Source organism: Rhodnius prolixus, unplaced genomic scaffold (assembly GCF_049639745.1).
Source record: "Rhodnius prolixus isolate KJV_2025 unplaced genomic scaffold, Rpr scaffold_5, whole genome shotgun sequence".
NCBI lineage: Eukaryota > Metazoa > Arthropoda > Insecta > Hemiptera > Reduviidae > Rhodnius > Rhodnius prolixus.
The window spans coordinates 32,302,878-32,318,588 of record NW_027411624.1 but is presented as its reverse complement, the minus strand read 5'-3'; the positions used below and the strand labels follow the sequence as shown (position 1 = coordinate 32,318,588).

The window sequence follows — 15,711 nt, the reverse complement described above, 5'->3', positions numbered from 1 at the left end:
TAAAAAGGCATTTCATTTTAACTCTATTCCAAATTATTCTTGTGATTTATCTTTATTCTGAACAATCATCACATTCACTCACATATTAAGGAAGCAATAGGGTAAGTTAGAGTTGTTCTTTTACTGACAGTAATTTGAATTGCAGAGTTAAAACGAAATTTCAGTCTTGAGTTCGTCTTATGTGAGCACAAATTACATAGTTAATAACAAATAAATAAAACTGTCCGGTAGGACAGTTGTATAAGGGTTGATCGTCAAAAACTGCATGGGAAAAAGCGTAACGTTGAAAAACACATCCAACTTTGTCAATTTTTTTCTCTTTTTCTATAAAAGATAAAATTCTTAAAATTTCCTTTAAATTATAGGGCAAACCCTCCTTTATAACTGTAATTTGTTTTGCAACAACCCAGATCTAATAGGTATCGAGAAAAAAGTTGCCGAAAATGAGCAAAAACGGCTTTCAAAAAGGGTTCTCCACAACTCGTGGTTCCCTTCAGCCATCACTAGTAACTGCTTTCTTCCAAGTGACACGGTCCTCTGCCTGTTCATCCGTCAGACCATATCCTGCCATCATCTCCTTCACCTGGTCCCTCCACCCACTTTTGGGTATTCCTCTCTTCCTCCACCACCTTAAGCAATTTCTCTGGACCCATCCTTCTCACATGTCCATACCAAGTAAGTGGCCTTAGCCTCTCTAATTTCCAGGACGTTTCTCTCCACTCTCATCCTTTCCCTGATATCAACATTCCTCACTCTGTCGCGCCTCGAACATCCTGCAGATCTCCTCCAAAAATCCATTTCCACTGTTAGGAGTCTCTCGCGCTGTCTTCTGTTCAAGACCCATGTTTCTGCGGCATACAATAGGATACTTAATTACGAGGGTCGTTTGAAAAGTCCGTGCAAAAATAAAAACTACTTAATTTTTTGGGGTAAACCTTTTTTATTTTTCAACATAGTCTCCTTTTAGGCTTATACACTTCGTCCAACGCTGCTCTAGTTTGTTGATCCCTTCCGAATAATAGGATTTGTCCAAGTCTGAAAAATAGCCATTCGTTTCTGCAATCACCTCCTCGTTTGAATGAAATCTTTTTCCCGCCAGCCATTTCTTCATATTGGGGAACAAATAGTAGTCCGAGGGAGCCAAGTCTGGAGAATGGGGGGGGGATGTGAAACGAGTTGGAATCCTATTTCCATTAATTTTGCGACCACAACTGCTGAGGTGTGAGCTGGTGCGTTGTCGTGATGGAAAAGGACTTTTTTGTGGGCAAATCGTGGGCGTTTTTCCTTGCAGCTCGGTTTTCAAACGGTCCAATAACGATGAATAATATGCACCTGTAATAGTTTTACCCTTTTCCAGATAGTCGATGAGGATTATTTCTTGCGAATCCCAAAAGACGGTCGCCATAATCTTTCCGCCTTTTTTGGCGCAGATTCCCCCTTGGTAACCCATTGTTTAGATTGTTCTTTGGTCTCAGGAGTGTAGTGATGTATCCGTAATTGTAGCCCTTTAACTGATATATGTTGTAGAGAAGTGTTATAACTATAACCAACTAAAAATATGCATATCTATAATTATGTACATTTTCAAATTAATTTTTGGAGAAGTACATTTTTTGGGAAGAACAGAATATATAAACGTAAGCAAATGCAATAGTAAGTCTAAACGATAACCCACTTTTTTGTAATATTATACGAACTAAGTACAAAGTAGGTAAATAGTATTTGTAGAAACTGATGGTTTTTATAAAATAGCTAGGCATTATAAAAAATTTTCAGACTTTTATATTCTGCGAGAAAACATAAACAAAATGTCTCTATATTTTGTTTGAATAATTTTCATACTCTGTCAATAAGTTTTTTTGTGTGATACAGAAGAAATCTTTTTTTGAAAGAAAATAAAATGATTGTAAATAGCTTGTTCTGTTTGCTTTGGCTTTAAAGAAAATAGGTCAATTTTTGTTATTTTTAACCAACAAAGTAAGAAAAATTTTTTGTAAAAACCTGCTGTCAACTAAATTCCCATGACGTACTTCCGAGTAATTTTTTTCTTTTTTTAAAATCAGATGTTTCAATAAATATGGCGGATTTTAATTTATTTTTTGTATGTTTTTAAATGTTTAATTGCTAGTTCAAGTGTTCTTTATTAAAAGGTAACAAACATAAAGCTCCATCACAGCCTCTATGATTAAATTTCATTTGACCCTTGAGGGCTAAACTGGACCGTTTGTTTTGTATTCTCATTTATTCTTGTTCACTTTTATTATTTAAAAAAAAAATATATCCATATTTTGTTTACTTTCACTAATTTAATTTCTTTTACTGAGAAACTTTAGCGATCGATTTCGTGTTTAAACCATAAATATCTGTTTTTGAGTCTTGTGAGCCTAAAAAAGTGTTTTTTAAGTAAATGGTACTTGTGTATGTATGTTTTATTAGGCCTTATTAAGAGGTCCTGATTGTAATATAGCCAACTAAATGCCTCAATTGAATGTACCATCATGAATCCCCTAGAACAGGGGGTCCCCAAACTTTTTACACTGGGGGCCAGTTCACTGTCCCTCAGACCGTTGGAGGGCCAAAATATATTAAAAAAAACTACTTTAAAGTAAAAAAAAAAAACAAAACGGGAACAAATAAAATATTTAAAATAATGAACAAGTAAATTTAAATCACCAAACTGCCCAGTATTTCTGTGGGAATTATGGACCTTCTTTTGGCTAATGAGATGGTCCGGTTTAGTTATAGTGTTTTGCCTTTCTTCCTACTTCTGGCTGTTACTTAACACTGCTTTCGGAGCCGTGACGCGTGCATCCCGCTTCATCGAAAGTAGCAGCGCTTTGCGGCACCGCCACATATAGTGCTCCTCTCACTGACCACCAATGAAAGAGACGCCCCTTCCGGAAGTACGGCGAGGGCCGGATAAATGTCCTCAGGGGGCCGCATGTGGCCCGCGGGCCGTAGTTTGGGGACCCCTGCTCTAGAATCACTAAAAAACTGCCACAATCACCTGCCGTTTATTGAAGAGGCAAGAAAGAGATTACGATTACTGAACGAGGAATTAGACTGGATCAACCACTTTAGGCTTAGGTCAAGGCTCACAGAGACAAAAAATTTGCAAAAGTGGCTGCAAAACCAACAATACGAGTGCTATCAACTATTTCTGAAGTTGCCACTTCAAACTACACTGCAGCAAAGTATAGAATGAGAAGAATAACAGCTTGTCTGCAGCAAAGGAGCAATCACAAAAGATTGTTGTTGATTTTTCTCCCTTCACCAGTTTGGAGCTCGGCAACGCAGTGATTTCAAGCGAAACTATAAACTGAAACAGATTTTTCTCTGCGAACAAACTCGTTTGAAGTCATATCTTCATCGTTTTAAGATCATAGCCGACAGTTTGTGCAGTTGTTCAGGCTCTCGAACAAATTGTACAGCTAGTTGAACTGCACTGTCCTCTGCTAGGCCAAAACCAGAGGTTCGCTGCTTGCTCGAGGAGTACTTCTGCACGGAGAACTATGGCCACAACCATTTCAACATCTTCCTTCATTATCTTTCTTAATTTAATCATCTTTGATGAATTGGTTTTATTTTAGAATTATTTTTATTTTAAGAACAACCCAACTGTTTTTATTCAACTTTTTATTGCATTCGTAATTATCACTTTATATATCTACGATGCAATTATTTATTTTTTTTATCGCTGATTTTATCCTTCGTTGCTCGAGATATGTTTATTTTGTCCCTGACTGGTTTCGAACTTCATACATCTTCAGATGATTTGCTACCATGGATAAACTTCAACGATATTCTCCAGTGCTGCGGATCGAACCACATTTTTCTACAATCTATTCTTTAGTTTGCATTTTTATATTCTGTTGTATTTTAGGACGTTAGGGAGATACTGTACAGTGCAGTAAATGTAATAGACTGAGTGCTAGAATTAGACGTCTTCCCATTGGAGTTACTTTTGGGGGGAAAAAAGATTCGCAGGGGGACTTCAAAGGGGGTTGTTTTCTGTGAAATCTTAAAGTCAAAAATTTATTTTTACACTATCGTTGTTAAAGAATAAAGAATACAAAAATATTATTTAAGATGTTTCTAGTAAAAGTTGAAAACTACTTTGACAAATTGGTATCTAGAATTAAGCGCCATAGCTAAAAAATTAAATACGTTTCAATTTCATTGCAGAATTTATAGCGAATAAATCGATAACGAGATCATTTAATACAAATACTAGTACATTAATCTATCTATTAATCGATCTATTAATATATCTAATTATCTATCTATTAATCCATTTGTTTCTAATATTATTATAATTAGGACAATCAGGGAAGGGATTAGCTATGCGGATAGCGTATTGGATTCCCACGTGGAGAAATCCAGCTACTGGCCCTTAGATTATCTCTACCTAGGAGCTTCTTACTGTTCACCAGTGAACTTGTAATGGTGACGCAATGAAAATAACTGTGCAGTTGTCAGAGGAGAAAAAAGAGGTGTTGTGCACAATCCAGCTGCGTAAAGATCGAACCACAGAGATTAGTATCTGTCAAAATTTATTAGGCAAGCACAGTGTTGGACATTGTTGTCTGTAGTGAGAGAACGCTATCCGGAAGCCGGTAGTGCACTGAAAAAAAGCTCCGGGCGCCAATAACCTAAGATGTTGACGCGCCTTAAATCATTAACAAAAAAATAAATAAATAAAGTTAGGACAATCAATCAAAAATGAAATGAATCACGTTATCTTCATTGAAAAACATGTCAAATATTTTCTATTTACATTAAATTGATGTTTGACTCCCTCAAACACAATAAAATAGAACTTACTGCCAACTAGTCTAAACTGAGTAATTAATCTAGTTTCCTTAAATTCTCATTGCAAATTAATATAATTGCTTTCAAAGCCTGAGCAGTTAATTAATCTGTAATAAGGATTAAATGAAGAGCTACATATATTATCTATATATCTACTAAAACAATCATTAGTAAATTTCAAAATTAAATTCTTTAAATTTTTAATAAGAAAGTTAGAATTTTGAGAGATCCAGACATCCTGAGCTTCAATAGAAAATAAAAGTCTTTTTAAATGATTCACTTAGTTGTAAGGCATGAGGACAGCTCAATAAGACGTACGCATTGTAGACATATTTTATAAGGACGTCATCAGTTAAAGATACAATTTGATGCCAAAATTTTGGTAACCTACTAATAAATTTTAATTTTAATTTGTGGACAGGGGTGTGAACTGGTAAACGAATCAACAATTTTAAAAATTTCCAGTTGAACCCGTTCAATTTCATCAAAATAATTTACTTACTTACTACGTAGCTCTACAGCCCGGGGTGGGCCTTGGCTTCCTTAACAATTTGACTCCAGACATCTCTATTGGCTGTTTTTACTTTCCATCCCGATACACCAAGGATTCTCAAGTCCTTATCGACATCGTCAAGCCAATATCTTCGTGGTCGGCCAACTCTCTTCTTCATGCCTGTGACGGTACCACACAGCAGTCTTCTAGCATTCTTGAAATGTGGCCCCTAAGCATTCCAATCGTCTAGCCTTGATGACCACATCCCCATACAAAGTATAAAGCTCACAGTTCTTTCTGGGTCTCCATGTGCGAGAAGTAGTGTCGAAAACTGGAACATATATCCTCCTTAAGATCAAAAACATTGAGACTATTTACCATGGCAAATGTAAACGTCCATGTTTCAGCACCGTATGTAAGAACCGGCCTGATTAAGGTTCTAATCAAAATAATTTAAGAGCCCAAACTTCTGAGGAGTATAAAAGTACAGTAGAAATAATACTTGATGAAAAGGATTAAAAGTCGAAAATAAGCACGATCACAATAATTTCCTCGGTTTATGGAAAGAGAACACATTAAAATGTACGCTCTAAATAAAAGTTTAAATGGGGCACATAGTGAAATTTCTTTGGACGTAATAATAACGTTTTTTTGGAAGTTCGTAATCTTTTGATAATAAAACGGATTTGATAGGCAAAAAAAAGTGTGGTGGGTGAAGCGCTTTAAGCCTAAAAGCTTTACGCGAGCTCACTTTTAATATTTCCCAACTTAATAAACCTAAAAGTCTTAATACCGTGAACGAGTGCGAGAGAAGAGGATGATATTTTCTCTTTTTTTTTAAACACTCTCGCCTAGCAAAAAAGAACATCACCTGCATGATAAACGGTCTGGCTGGATACCCATCCTCCTGAGCTAACATTGTCCCCGGTAGAACGGGCGGTATATATTTTTTTCCCTACCGCCTGCTTGCTAGCCAGCAAATGTGTTGGCGCGATGTACCTCCCCTGATGTCACCCTGCGCTTTATACCCACCTTTTCAGACATATTTCAAGCTCGTGTGTGCTGGCTCCTCATATAGCCACATTGTCAGTGGCTGTCTGTGCACAGAGACAACCCCCGGCTGAAAGCGGCAGCATTTGGTGTGATAGTAATGGGTTGAGAAGGTGGAGGAGGTAGGGAGAGAATGGCACATATTTACGCGAACTCTAAATCCAAAGCATGCGGGGGTGGTGCTTTTGTATGTCTGTGAGTTGTAAAGGATGGTTAGCTCACTTCAGTTGGTAGCCGGAAGCTACGTGCCCTGCCCACTAAATGTGTGAGTACCTTCGCTGGCTCTACAATCCAGTGAGTGTGGAGTATTCGCTGTTGATGCCATAGTCCCACTGCTTTATCCTAGAATTCCTCTCTTCAACTATATTTTCACCAAACTAACGCATTATACCTATTTTATTTAATCTTTATCCCAAACTTACAGTGCCTCTTCCAACTAAAGTGACCAACAAAAGCGTTAAGCTTGTTAACTTTCCAAGTAATTCCCTAAAGCCTCCCATCAGTTACCACAAAATCTCTCGCAAGTAAAAAGATCTAAAACAATCTGATAAAATCACTCACAACGGCTACCTCATACTGTCGTTTACGTTATTTAACATTCTTGAAACTTACAATTTACTCTAAAAAGTAAGTTCATTTCAGCTGTGTGCGGATCGTATCTTCACAGGATCAACAAAAGGTCCTCTCCTCTTTGCGTAGATTGCAATGAGGAGGAGGATTTCAAACATATAATAATGATATGTCCACATTATGTGGTAGAAAGGAAACGAATGTTTGACGACACATACAGGTATTTAGATGCACCATTTCGCTACGAAGATCCACCAACATCTACGTGCTGAAATCTATAGCAGAGCTAGCAATGAAATATGAATGTATTTAAAAGTTATAGCCGATTAGAATGAATGGAAGAAAATGATTAGAGAAGGATTACGTGATTTTAATTTCAGTTAAGCCATAAGGATGGCATGGAAAAAAATTGATAACTACAAAAAATCTATTCAGCCACTTCCTTTTAGCCAATTTTATTCGTCAAAGTACACAGGTTTTTGGTATTTCTATCCAAATTCAGACGTTCATCCACCATCATAGTGCTATCGTTCAGTTTCTTATAAAGAATTTTACTTATAACTATGTTTCCATTTCACACTACACTAGCTGAATTTCACGGCTACCTGTGACTGAACCACCATCTTACATGGTTAATCTTCATGGCTTCCACTCTAAAAAAGAATTAAAGCGCTATGTTTGAAAATATTTTTCTTTGAGGAATTTATTAAAAATCTTGACTTTTTGAAATTAATCACTTTTATTTATTTAAAAATCTTTTATTGAAATTTACATCTTCAACGATTGTTGCAGCAAGAAAATATGATAAACGATAAAAAAGTATCAGGATATACGAGTGGAGAAGGCACCAAGTAGTGTCACTTCATTATCGTGGACATATGTTAGTCTGCTCTTATGATGACAGTAGATCGTGAGGCCATCTTCTCTTCCAATCTTCTTGGAGGATCACCTGGCATTGCTGAAGAAGTTAGTTGTTCTATTGGAGGGTTAGGATGAACTGTTGTAGAGGAATGAAATTTTAAGAAACGAGTTTTAGCAAGATCTTTAATGAAAGGGATTTTGAAATCATTATGGATGGTGAGGTTAGATACATAGAACGGAGTATTTTAGACTGTAATGGCTGGATGCGTAGAGAGTTGAAACAGTTTAGTCGATCCCCAATACTTCGATGCCGTATCACCAAATAGGTCGCAGTAACAACAGGTATAAGAGTCTTTTGTTATTTTTTTTTTTTTCGGCGCATCGACGACTGTGGTCATTAGCGCCAGTCTTTTGTTATTATACGTATCTTAAATTCTTAAAACAGTATTCTAATTATCATTGGGTAAAAAGTAACATAGCATGCTACTTTTGAACGTAAGACATACTAGGTTTTTTCTTCGGACTTCGTGGACCTCAGTTTCTAGTGAAAAACATCTAAATCAAAATTTGACTCAATTACAATACTTTTCCTACTAAATTGAGGAAGGAAAAATGGGAGTGGCTGGGGCATCTGGAAATAATTTGGAAGCTTGTTTCCGTTTTTTTCCCCCAAAGCATAACGGTATCAAGTAGTTCCAAAAAAGGACTGCCCAAGGGCAAAGGAAACTGCTGGATTGTGGAATGACGGACGCAAACAATAGATAAAGATAATAATTATCTGTTTCTTCAACGGAAGTAGCTATTATTTCATTGCTGGAAAAGGCAAAATGAGAAAAACAATTGGTTTTCAGTTGCTGCAAAGATATATCAAAATTAAAATCCATATTTACAAAATATTAACTATAATAAAAGATTATTATTTTTATAAAGTTTTATGAGTATAAATATGAATTGTAAATATTATTTTGTGATAAAACTTAACAGAAATATAAATTACATTAGGTGCGGACAAAGCTTGTTATCCGAGTGTAACACTTGACAAATGTTCAATTACTCCTGTTATCACAGCTGGATCTGGATGGATATTCCATGGGCAGGCGGGGAGATGTGGGACTTTAGCCCATTTATTGTTTTATAACGGCTATCGTCCTCGCCGCCTCCATGTGGCTGGGAATTAGCTGCCCACCAGCCAACTCGGCAGCACTGGGACATTCGACGCCATTTTACATTAAAAGTCATTAATTTTAATAAATGACGCAATATTTATATAGCCTTTAATACACTGAACCGTACAATGTACTTTTATTATTTATAAGCAATACTAAGGTTTGTAACATTACTGCGGAATATTAAACAAAGTGGTAGCGAATATTTTTAAGCGTAGGTACACTAAATATTAAAAAGAAGATTGATTAAAGTTGTTTGTAGTTTATTGTCTTGTTGCTCTGCCATTATTTTTTGTTCACATTTTTACTTTTTCTATTTCTAAAAAAGAGATTTTTCTGATCAGAAAAATTGAAAATACAAATTAGAAATCAACAGGATGTATAAAAGCTAAATGTACAATATATTATTTCCTAAACATACAGAAAAGGATATTTAGGTCAGACTTGAAAGTAAGAGAGATATAAAGTGACGTCAAAAAAGGTCTTGTGCTTTACGACTCCAGCTGCTAGTGTACTGCGACTTATCGAAGGTAAAAGATGTGCATGGAAGTCGTGCCCTAGCAATATGGTCAGTATTCCGGCCGATCGTCACCCAGGCAAGTTCTGCATTTCGTAAGTAAATCGTGCTTGTCAAAATCATCTCTTAACTTCAAGACTGTCTGAGCGTTGATATTTTGATTTATATGTACTTTGGATCACCATCTTACTTGTGGGGAAAATCCATTTCTGTAATTAGCGATGCTGTAATTAGTCTTACTTGTGCACAAATTTTATTTTGCTACAGAATTATTACTATATTAATCTGAACACAATGTTACATTGTCTTATACTTCGTATACTCTCTGCTGCATTTTTTTCAACTTCTATGAATCCTATCACAATATAATTCTGTTCGTCCACAGTTTTAACAAAAATAAAATAAAACCCTTTAACACAATTAGGTGCTATTAAAGGGAGCTAATTGTACCTTAGCGATCAGAATTTAGTAACCGAATTATCACTTCGCCAAATGAATTTTTCATTCTATTGAAATTTTTTCTGAAAATTCCTCCCACGATTTTCGCTTAAAGTTTGCTTAAATATTTAAGTTGTAAAATCTACAACCTCGATTGGTAACGATTTTCTTGGGAAATTTGATAAAGGAGCAGAATTCTGTAACGAACGAAAAGATAAACTTCTCTCTTAAGTACCATTTTATCCTCTTTAATTTTTTTTAAGGAAAACAGGTCATTTAGAGATCGAATGAGCTTTTATTTGAATATTTTTCGGGGATAATTATAAATATTCTGAGATCTGAGTTAGAATCTCGAGACACCAGTGAGTTATATTAAGGCTTAAAAGTTAGCTGCGGAGAGCATTATGGTTCCAAACCAATTCCGGTTATATGAGGACTGGATTCCTTTATCTAATATCCTATCATTGTTTACTTGGCTCCCAAAATCAGACTTCTGTAAGCTTATTGCGATTTCTTGCCTTCGCTACCAGTTCTATTAAACCATTGCCAGTTTTATATATTTTTTAATTATCCACTAAAAACGAGTGTTTGAATGATCAGGTTTCGAGCAGGAAGGCCAGTCTTACGCACATACAATCAAGTTCTTCAAATTACCTTAAACATGTGCTTTATCTGGATATACTATCTTTATGGAATCCACATTAAAGCTATTTAACCAGTTAAGCGTGGAATTTAGTTAAAAAAAAAAAAAAAAAAACACAGTGTGCGGGAATTAAAATCAGACAATGACGTATATACAAGTCGAACGCAGCAGGGCAAAACAACCAAAAGTTTACAACGTCCTTAATAGTCACTGCAGGCGTTTTTCTGCAATCTCTGGGGGGCTTGAGATTACAGAGCATTCTGTGCTCATTCAAAATCTTGGCACCGCTTCACGTATGCATTGCTCTAGTTAACTAGAGGACGCAAGAGCTTTTACAAAGGAAGAAAAGAGCTTTTTGAATTCTGTGCAAAATGAAATCATGCTCGTACTGAGCACAAGGGTTTAGAGCTTCTATTTGTGTGCCTAATTCCCCAATCTCTAATGCGGAGACCAAACATGTACCAATCACTTATCTTTTGGCTGGCTCCCACCACCTCCCTCCGTATAAAATACTTGGCAGTTCTATTGGTAAGGTAAAGGGAAACATCCCACCAAATAATATTCTTATTGTATTTTATTAAATTTGCGAGTTTTTATAATTGATGGCAATTTTATATTTTTCACAACGTGTATACCACGTCGAACGCACCGAAATAGAGATTTGGTTTGACGTGTATACACGTCACACGCGCTTAACTGGTTAAAGCAAACGTTTGAGGAAATCACTTCCTAGATAAATAAAAACAAAATTGAAAATATTCTCCTCTAAATAAATATTTATTTGAAAAGAAAGGTTCTATTTTTTATATTTAAAACCGGAAGCAAAAGGCACAAGTTACTTTATTTAATTCCCATTCTATTTAAAAAAAATACTTTATTTCACTTTATTAAACAAAAAATATATATATTATTTACATAAATTAAAATTAAAATATATTCAATATTTAACAGTCTTGAAGAAGAGATACTGTACATAACATTAGTCAAATTTTTAATTACACTTTTATGTATTTTTTAAAAATGAATATTTTATTATTTATTTTAGTTTTTATCGATAAAAAGAAATTTACAGCGGCCGACATAATATCCTTTACTTTTCACACAGTTTTATGCACAGACTCGTACATAAATATGTATGTAGCCTGGTATACATATGTTTGTACGTTTGAATATCAAAACCTGAGATGTTTGTATGTACATGTGTAGGACTTATATAAATATAGTGAGGGACATAACCCCCTAGTGGCCCTTGTATATATTTTTCCTTTTTTTTTTTTTTAGATATTACACTTCTTTTTTTTGTGCGTGTCAGAGGAGAGCGCGTTAGTAGACCACTGGCAGACAGCTTCCAACCTTTTCGTGTCACTTTCAATTGTACTTACAAGTTCACACTGTCTCTCTAGTTCGTTCTATGTCTTACGTTTCCAGCTTCTAATCCTAGAGATTCTTTCCATTCCAGTTCTCTACCCGGTACCCTGTTGGCCTCTCTTGTTGGTCGAGTCTGTCTGGTACTTACTCTTCAACATATAAAGTGCTATGTGTCAACCTTTTCTACCACTTCTTCTTTTACTTTCTATTCCTTTTCTTTTTTTTTCACCTTTTACTGGACATTCTGGACTCTCCTTGGATACCTACCTCCAACAAAACATATACGTTCTTCTAAACATAGTTTCTCCTAGCAGCACACTCCATTTTTTTTCTAACATTTCTTCTCCCTTCTTTATGTATATTCGTTTCTAGACGCCACTTTCCATGTAAATTTATAGGTCATTCCTTACTCTATTTTATTGTTCAAACTTTAATCACTTTGAATAAATTTACTTTAGTAAAGTTACAATTTCAGCTGCTGGTTTTCGATCAAAGATATTTTTAAAGTTGATTAACAACAAAAAACCCACAGGCGCACTCATCTCATTTACATCAACATCATTGTTATTCTTTTGGATTCGAATCAGAAAATTTTTCACGATTCCAATTACCCTTTCTACCTGTTAATGAGAGAAAGTACCAGACATTACTTAATTACAAAAATTCTTTGTTATCTAAAATTGCCCTTTTTTTAAACAAACAAAAAAAAGAATTTAATTTATATTAACAATCTTGAATGTAATTTAGTATTGAGGCTAGGATTAAGAATGCTAGAATTGCCAGCAGAATTGTGGGAGATATCTGTTACAAAACGTGGAGGCCAGTAGCAAACGATTTGTGTACGTTTGTTGGACGATAAATAGCTTTTAGTGTAGAACATATGTTTAAAAGCAAAGAGGAAATGTGCAATCATCAATCGAAACGCAAGATTGACCGCATGTTCATCCAGTTGGTACGATCAATAATGTTGCACACACTGTACGTGCCAAGAAAAATTAACCTGTCGTTTCTAAATTGCCCAAATTTTTTTGTTTCACATTTCCGTTCATTCTAAATTTTAAAGTTATTTACTAAATGTTAATTTCCTGTAGTTTATCTTCTGTTAACGTTAGGCTAATTATACTTGTGTTAACTTTAGACTAATTATACTTGTGTTAACTTTAGGCTAATTATAGGCTATTCTATGCAGTGTAATTTATACAACACACTATCGAAGAAGCGATTTTGTTCATTTTTGGTTCATCTATGTTTCTATCAATGATTTTTGGAATTAGCTTACAATATAACATCGTTACAGAATAATAAGTTGTCCTGAAATTGTTCTTTACCCCTATAACTATTAATTATTATTATTAGGCTTCAATAATTACCATCACCAATACAACCATCAGGTAAAGTGCAATAAATCCCACCTTTTTCCACAGTGTTTTGCATTCCGTTCTGCAATTTGGATTGCCCATAGATCGTACATCTAGCATTGGCCTTAATAATAGTGGTCAGAGATGGAAATAGCATCGTTTTGTTGAAATTAGACTCGAATTCCATCGTTTTCCACAGTGTTTTGCATTCTATTCTGCAATTTGGATCGCCCATAGATCATACATCTAGCATTGGCCTTAATAATAGTGGTCAGAGATGGAAATAGCATCGTTTTGTTGAAATTAGACTCGAATTCCATCGTTTTCCACAGTGTTTTGCATTCTATTCTGCAAATTAGATCGCCCATAGATCATACATCTAGCATTGGCCCTAATATTAGTGGTCAGAGATGGAAATAGCATCGTTGTGTTGAAATTAGAGTAGAATTCCATCTTTTTCCACAGTGTTTTGCATTCCGTTCTGCAAATTAGATCGCCCATAGATCATACATCTAGCATTGGCCTTAATAATAGTGGTCAGAGATGGAAATAGCATCGTTGTGTTGAAATTAGAGTAGAATTCCATCTTTTTCCACAGTGTTTTGCATTCTATTTTGCAAATTAGATCGCCCATAGATCGTACATCTAGCATTGGCCTTAATAATAGTGGTCAGAGATGGAAATAGCATCGTTGTATTGAAATTAGAGTAGAATTCCATCTTTTTCCACAGTGTTTTGCTTTCTATTCTGCAAATTAGATCGCCCATAGATCGTACATCTAGCATTGGCCTTAATAATAGTGGTCAGAGATGGAAATAGCATCGTTGTGTTGAAATTAGAGTAGAATTCCATTTTTTTCCACAGTGTTTTGCATTCTATTTTGCAAATTAGATCGCCCATAGATCGTACATCTAGCATTGGCCTTAATAATAGTGGTCAGAGATGGAAATAGCATCGTTGTATTGAAATTAGAGTACAATTCCATCTTTTTCCACAGTGTTTTGCATTCTATTCTGCAAATTAGATCGCCCATAGATCGTACATCTAGCATTGGCCTTAATAATAGTGGTCAGAGATGGAAATAGCATCGTTGTGTTGAAATTAGAGTAGAATTCCATCTTTTTCCACAGTGTTTTGCATTCTATTCTGCAATTTGGATCGCCCATAGATCATACATCTAGCATTGGCCAAAATATTAGTGGTCAGAGATGGAAATAGCATCGTTGTGTTGAAATTAGAGTAGAATTCCATCTTTTTCCACAGTGTTTTGCATTCTATTCTGCAATTTGGATCGCCCATAGATCATACATCTAGCATTGGCCTTAATAATAGTGGTCAGAGATGGAAATAGCATCGTTGTGTTGAAATTAGAGTAGAATTCCATCTTTTTCCACAGTGTTTTGCATTCTATTCTGCAATTTGGATCGCCCATAGATCATACATCTAGCATTGGCCTTAATAATAGTGGTCAGAGATGGAAATAGCATCGTTGTGTTGAAATTAGACTCGAATTCCATCTTTTTCCACAGTGTTTTGCATTCTATTCTGCAATTTGGATCGCCCATAGATCATACATCTAGCATTGGCCTTAATAATAGTGGTCAGAGATGGAAATAGCATCGTTGTGTTGAAATTAGACTCGAATTCCATCTTTTTCCACAGTGTTTTGCATTCTATTCTGCAATTTGGATCGCCCATAGATCATACATCTAGCATTGGCCTTAATAATAGTGGTCAGAGATGGAAATAGCATCGTTGTGTTGAAATTAGACTAGAATTCCATCTTTTTCCACAGTGTTTTGCATTCTATTCTGCAATTTGGATCGCCCATAGATCATACATCTAGCATTGGCCTTAATATTAGTGGTCAGAGATGGAAATAGCATCGTTGTGTTGAAATTAGAGTAGAATTCCATCTTTTTCCACAGTGTTTTGCATTCTATTTTGCAATTTGGATCGCCCATAGATCATACATCTAGCATTGGCCTTAATAATAGTGGTCAGTGATGGAAATAGCATCGTTGTGTTGAAATTAGAGTAGAATTCCATCTTTTTCCACAGTGTTTTGCATTCTATTTTGCAAATTAGATCGCCCATAGATCGTACATCTAGCATTGGCCTTAATAATAGTGGTCAGAGATGGAAATAGCATCGTTGTATTGAAATTAGAGTAGAATTCCATCTTTTTCCACAGTGTTTTGCATTCTATTCTGCAAATTAGATCGCCCATAGATCGTACATCTAGCATTGGCCTTAATAATAGTGGTCAGAGATGGAAATAGCATCGTTGTGTTGAAATTAGAGTAGAATTCCATCTTTTTCCACAGTGTTTTGCATTCTATTCTGCAATTTGGATCGCCCATAGATCATACATCTAGCATTGGCCTTAATATTAGTGGTCAGAGATGGAAATAGCATCGTTGTGTTGAAATTAG

The 15,711-nt window shown here is 35.4% G+C and overlaps 1 protein-coding gene across 9 annotated transcripts in view; it reads left to right on the top strand.

Moving 5' to 3' along the window:
• The window catches only part of LOC141458909 (lachesin-like), a 551,804-nt gene that overhangs the window by 58,897 nt on the left and 477,196 nt on the right, over positions 1–15,711 (top strand). The window lies entirely within an intron of this gene.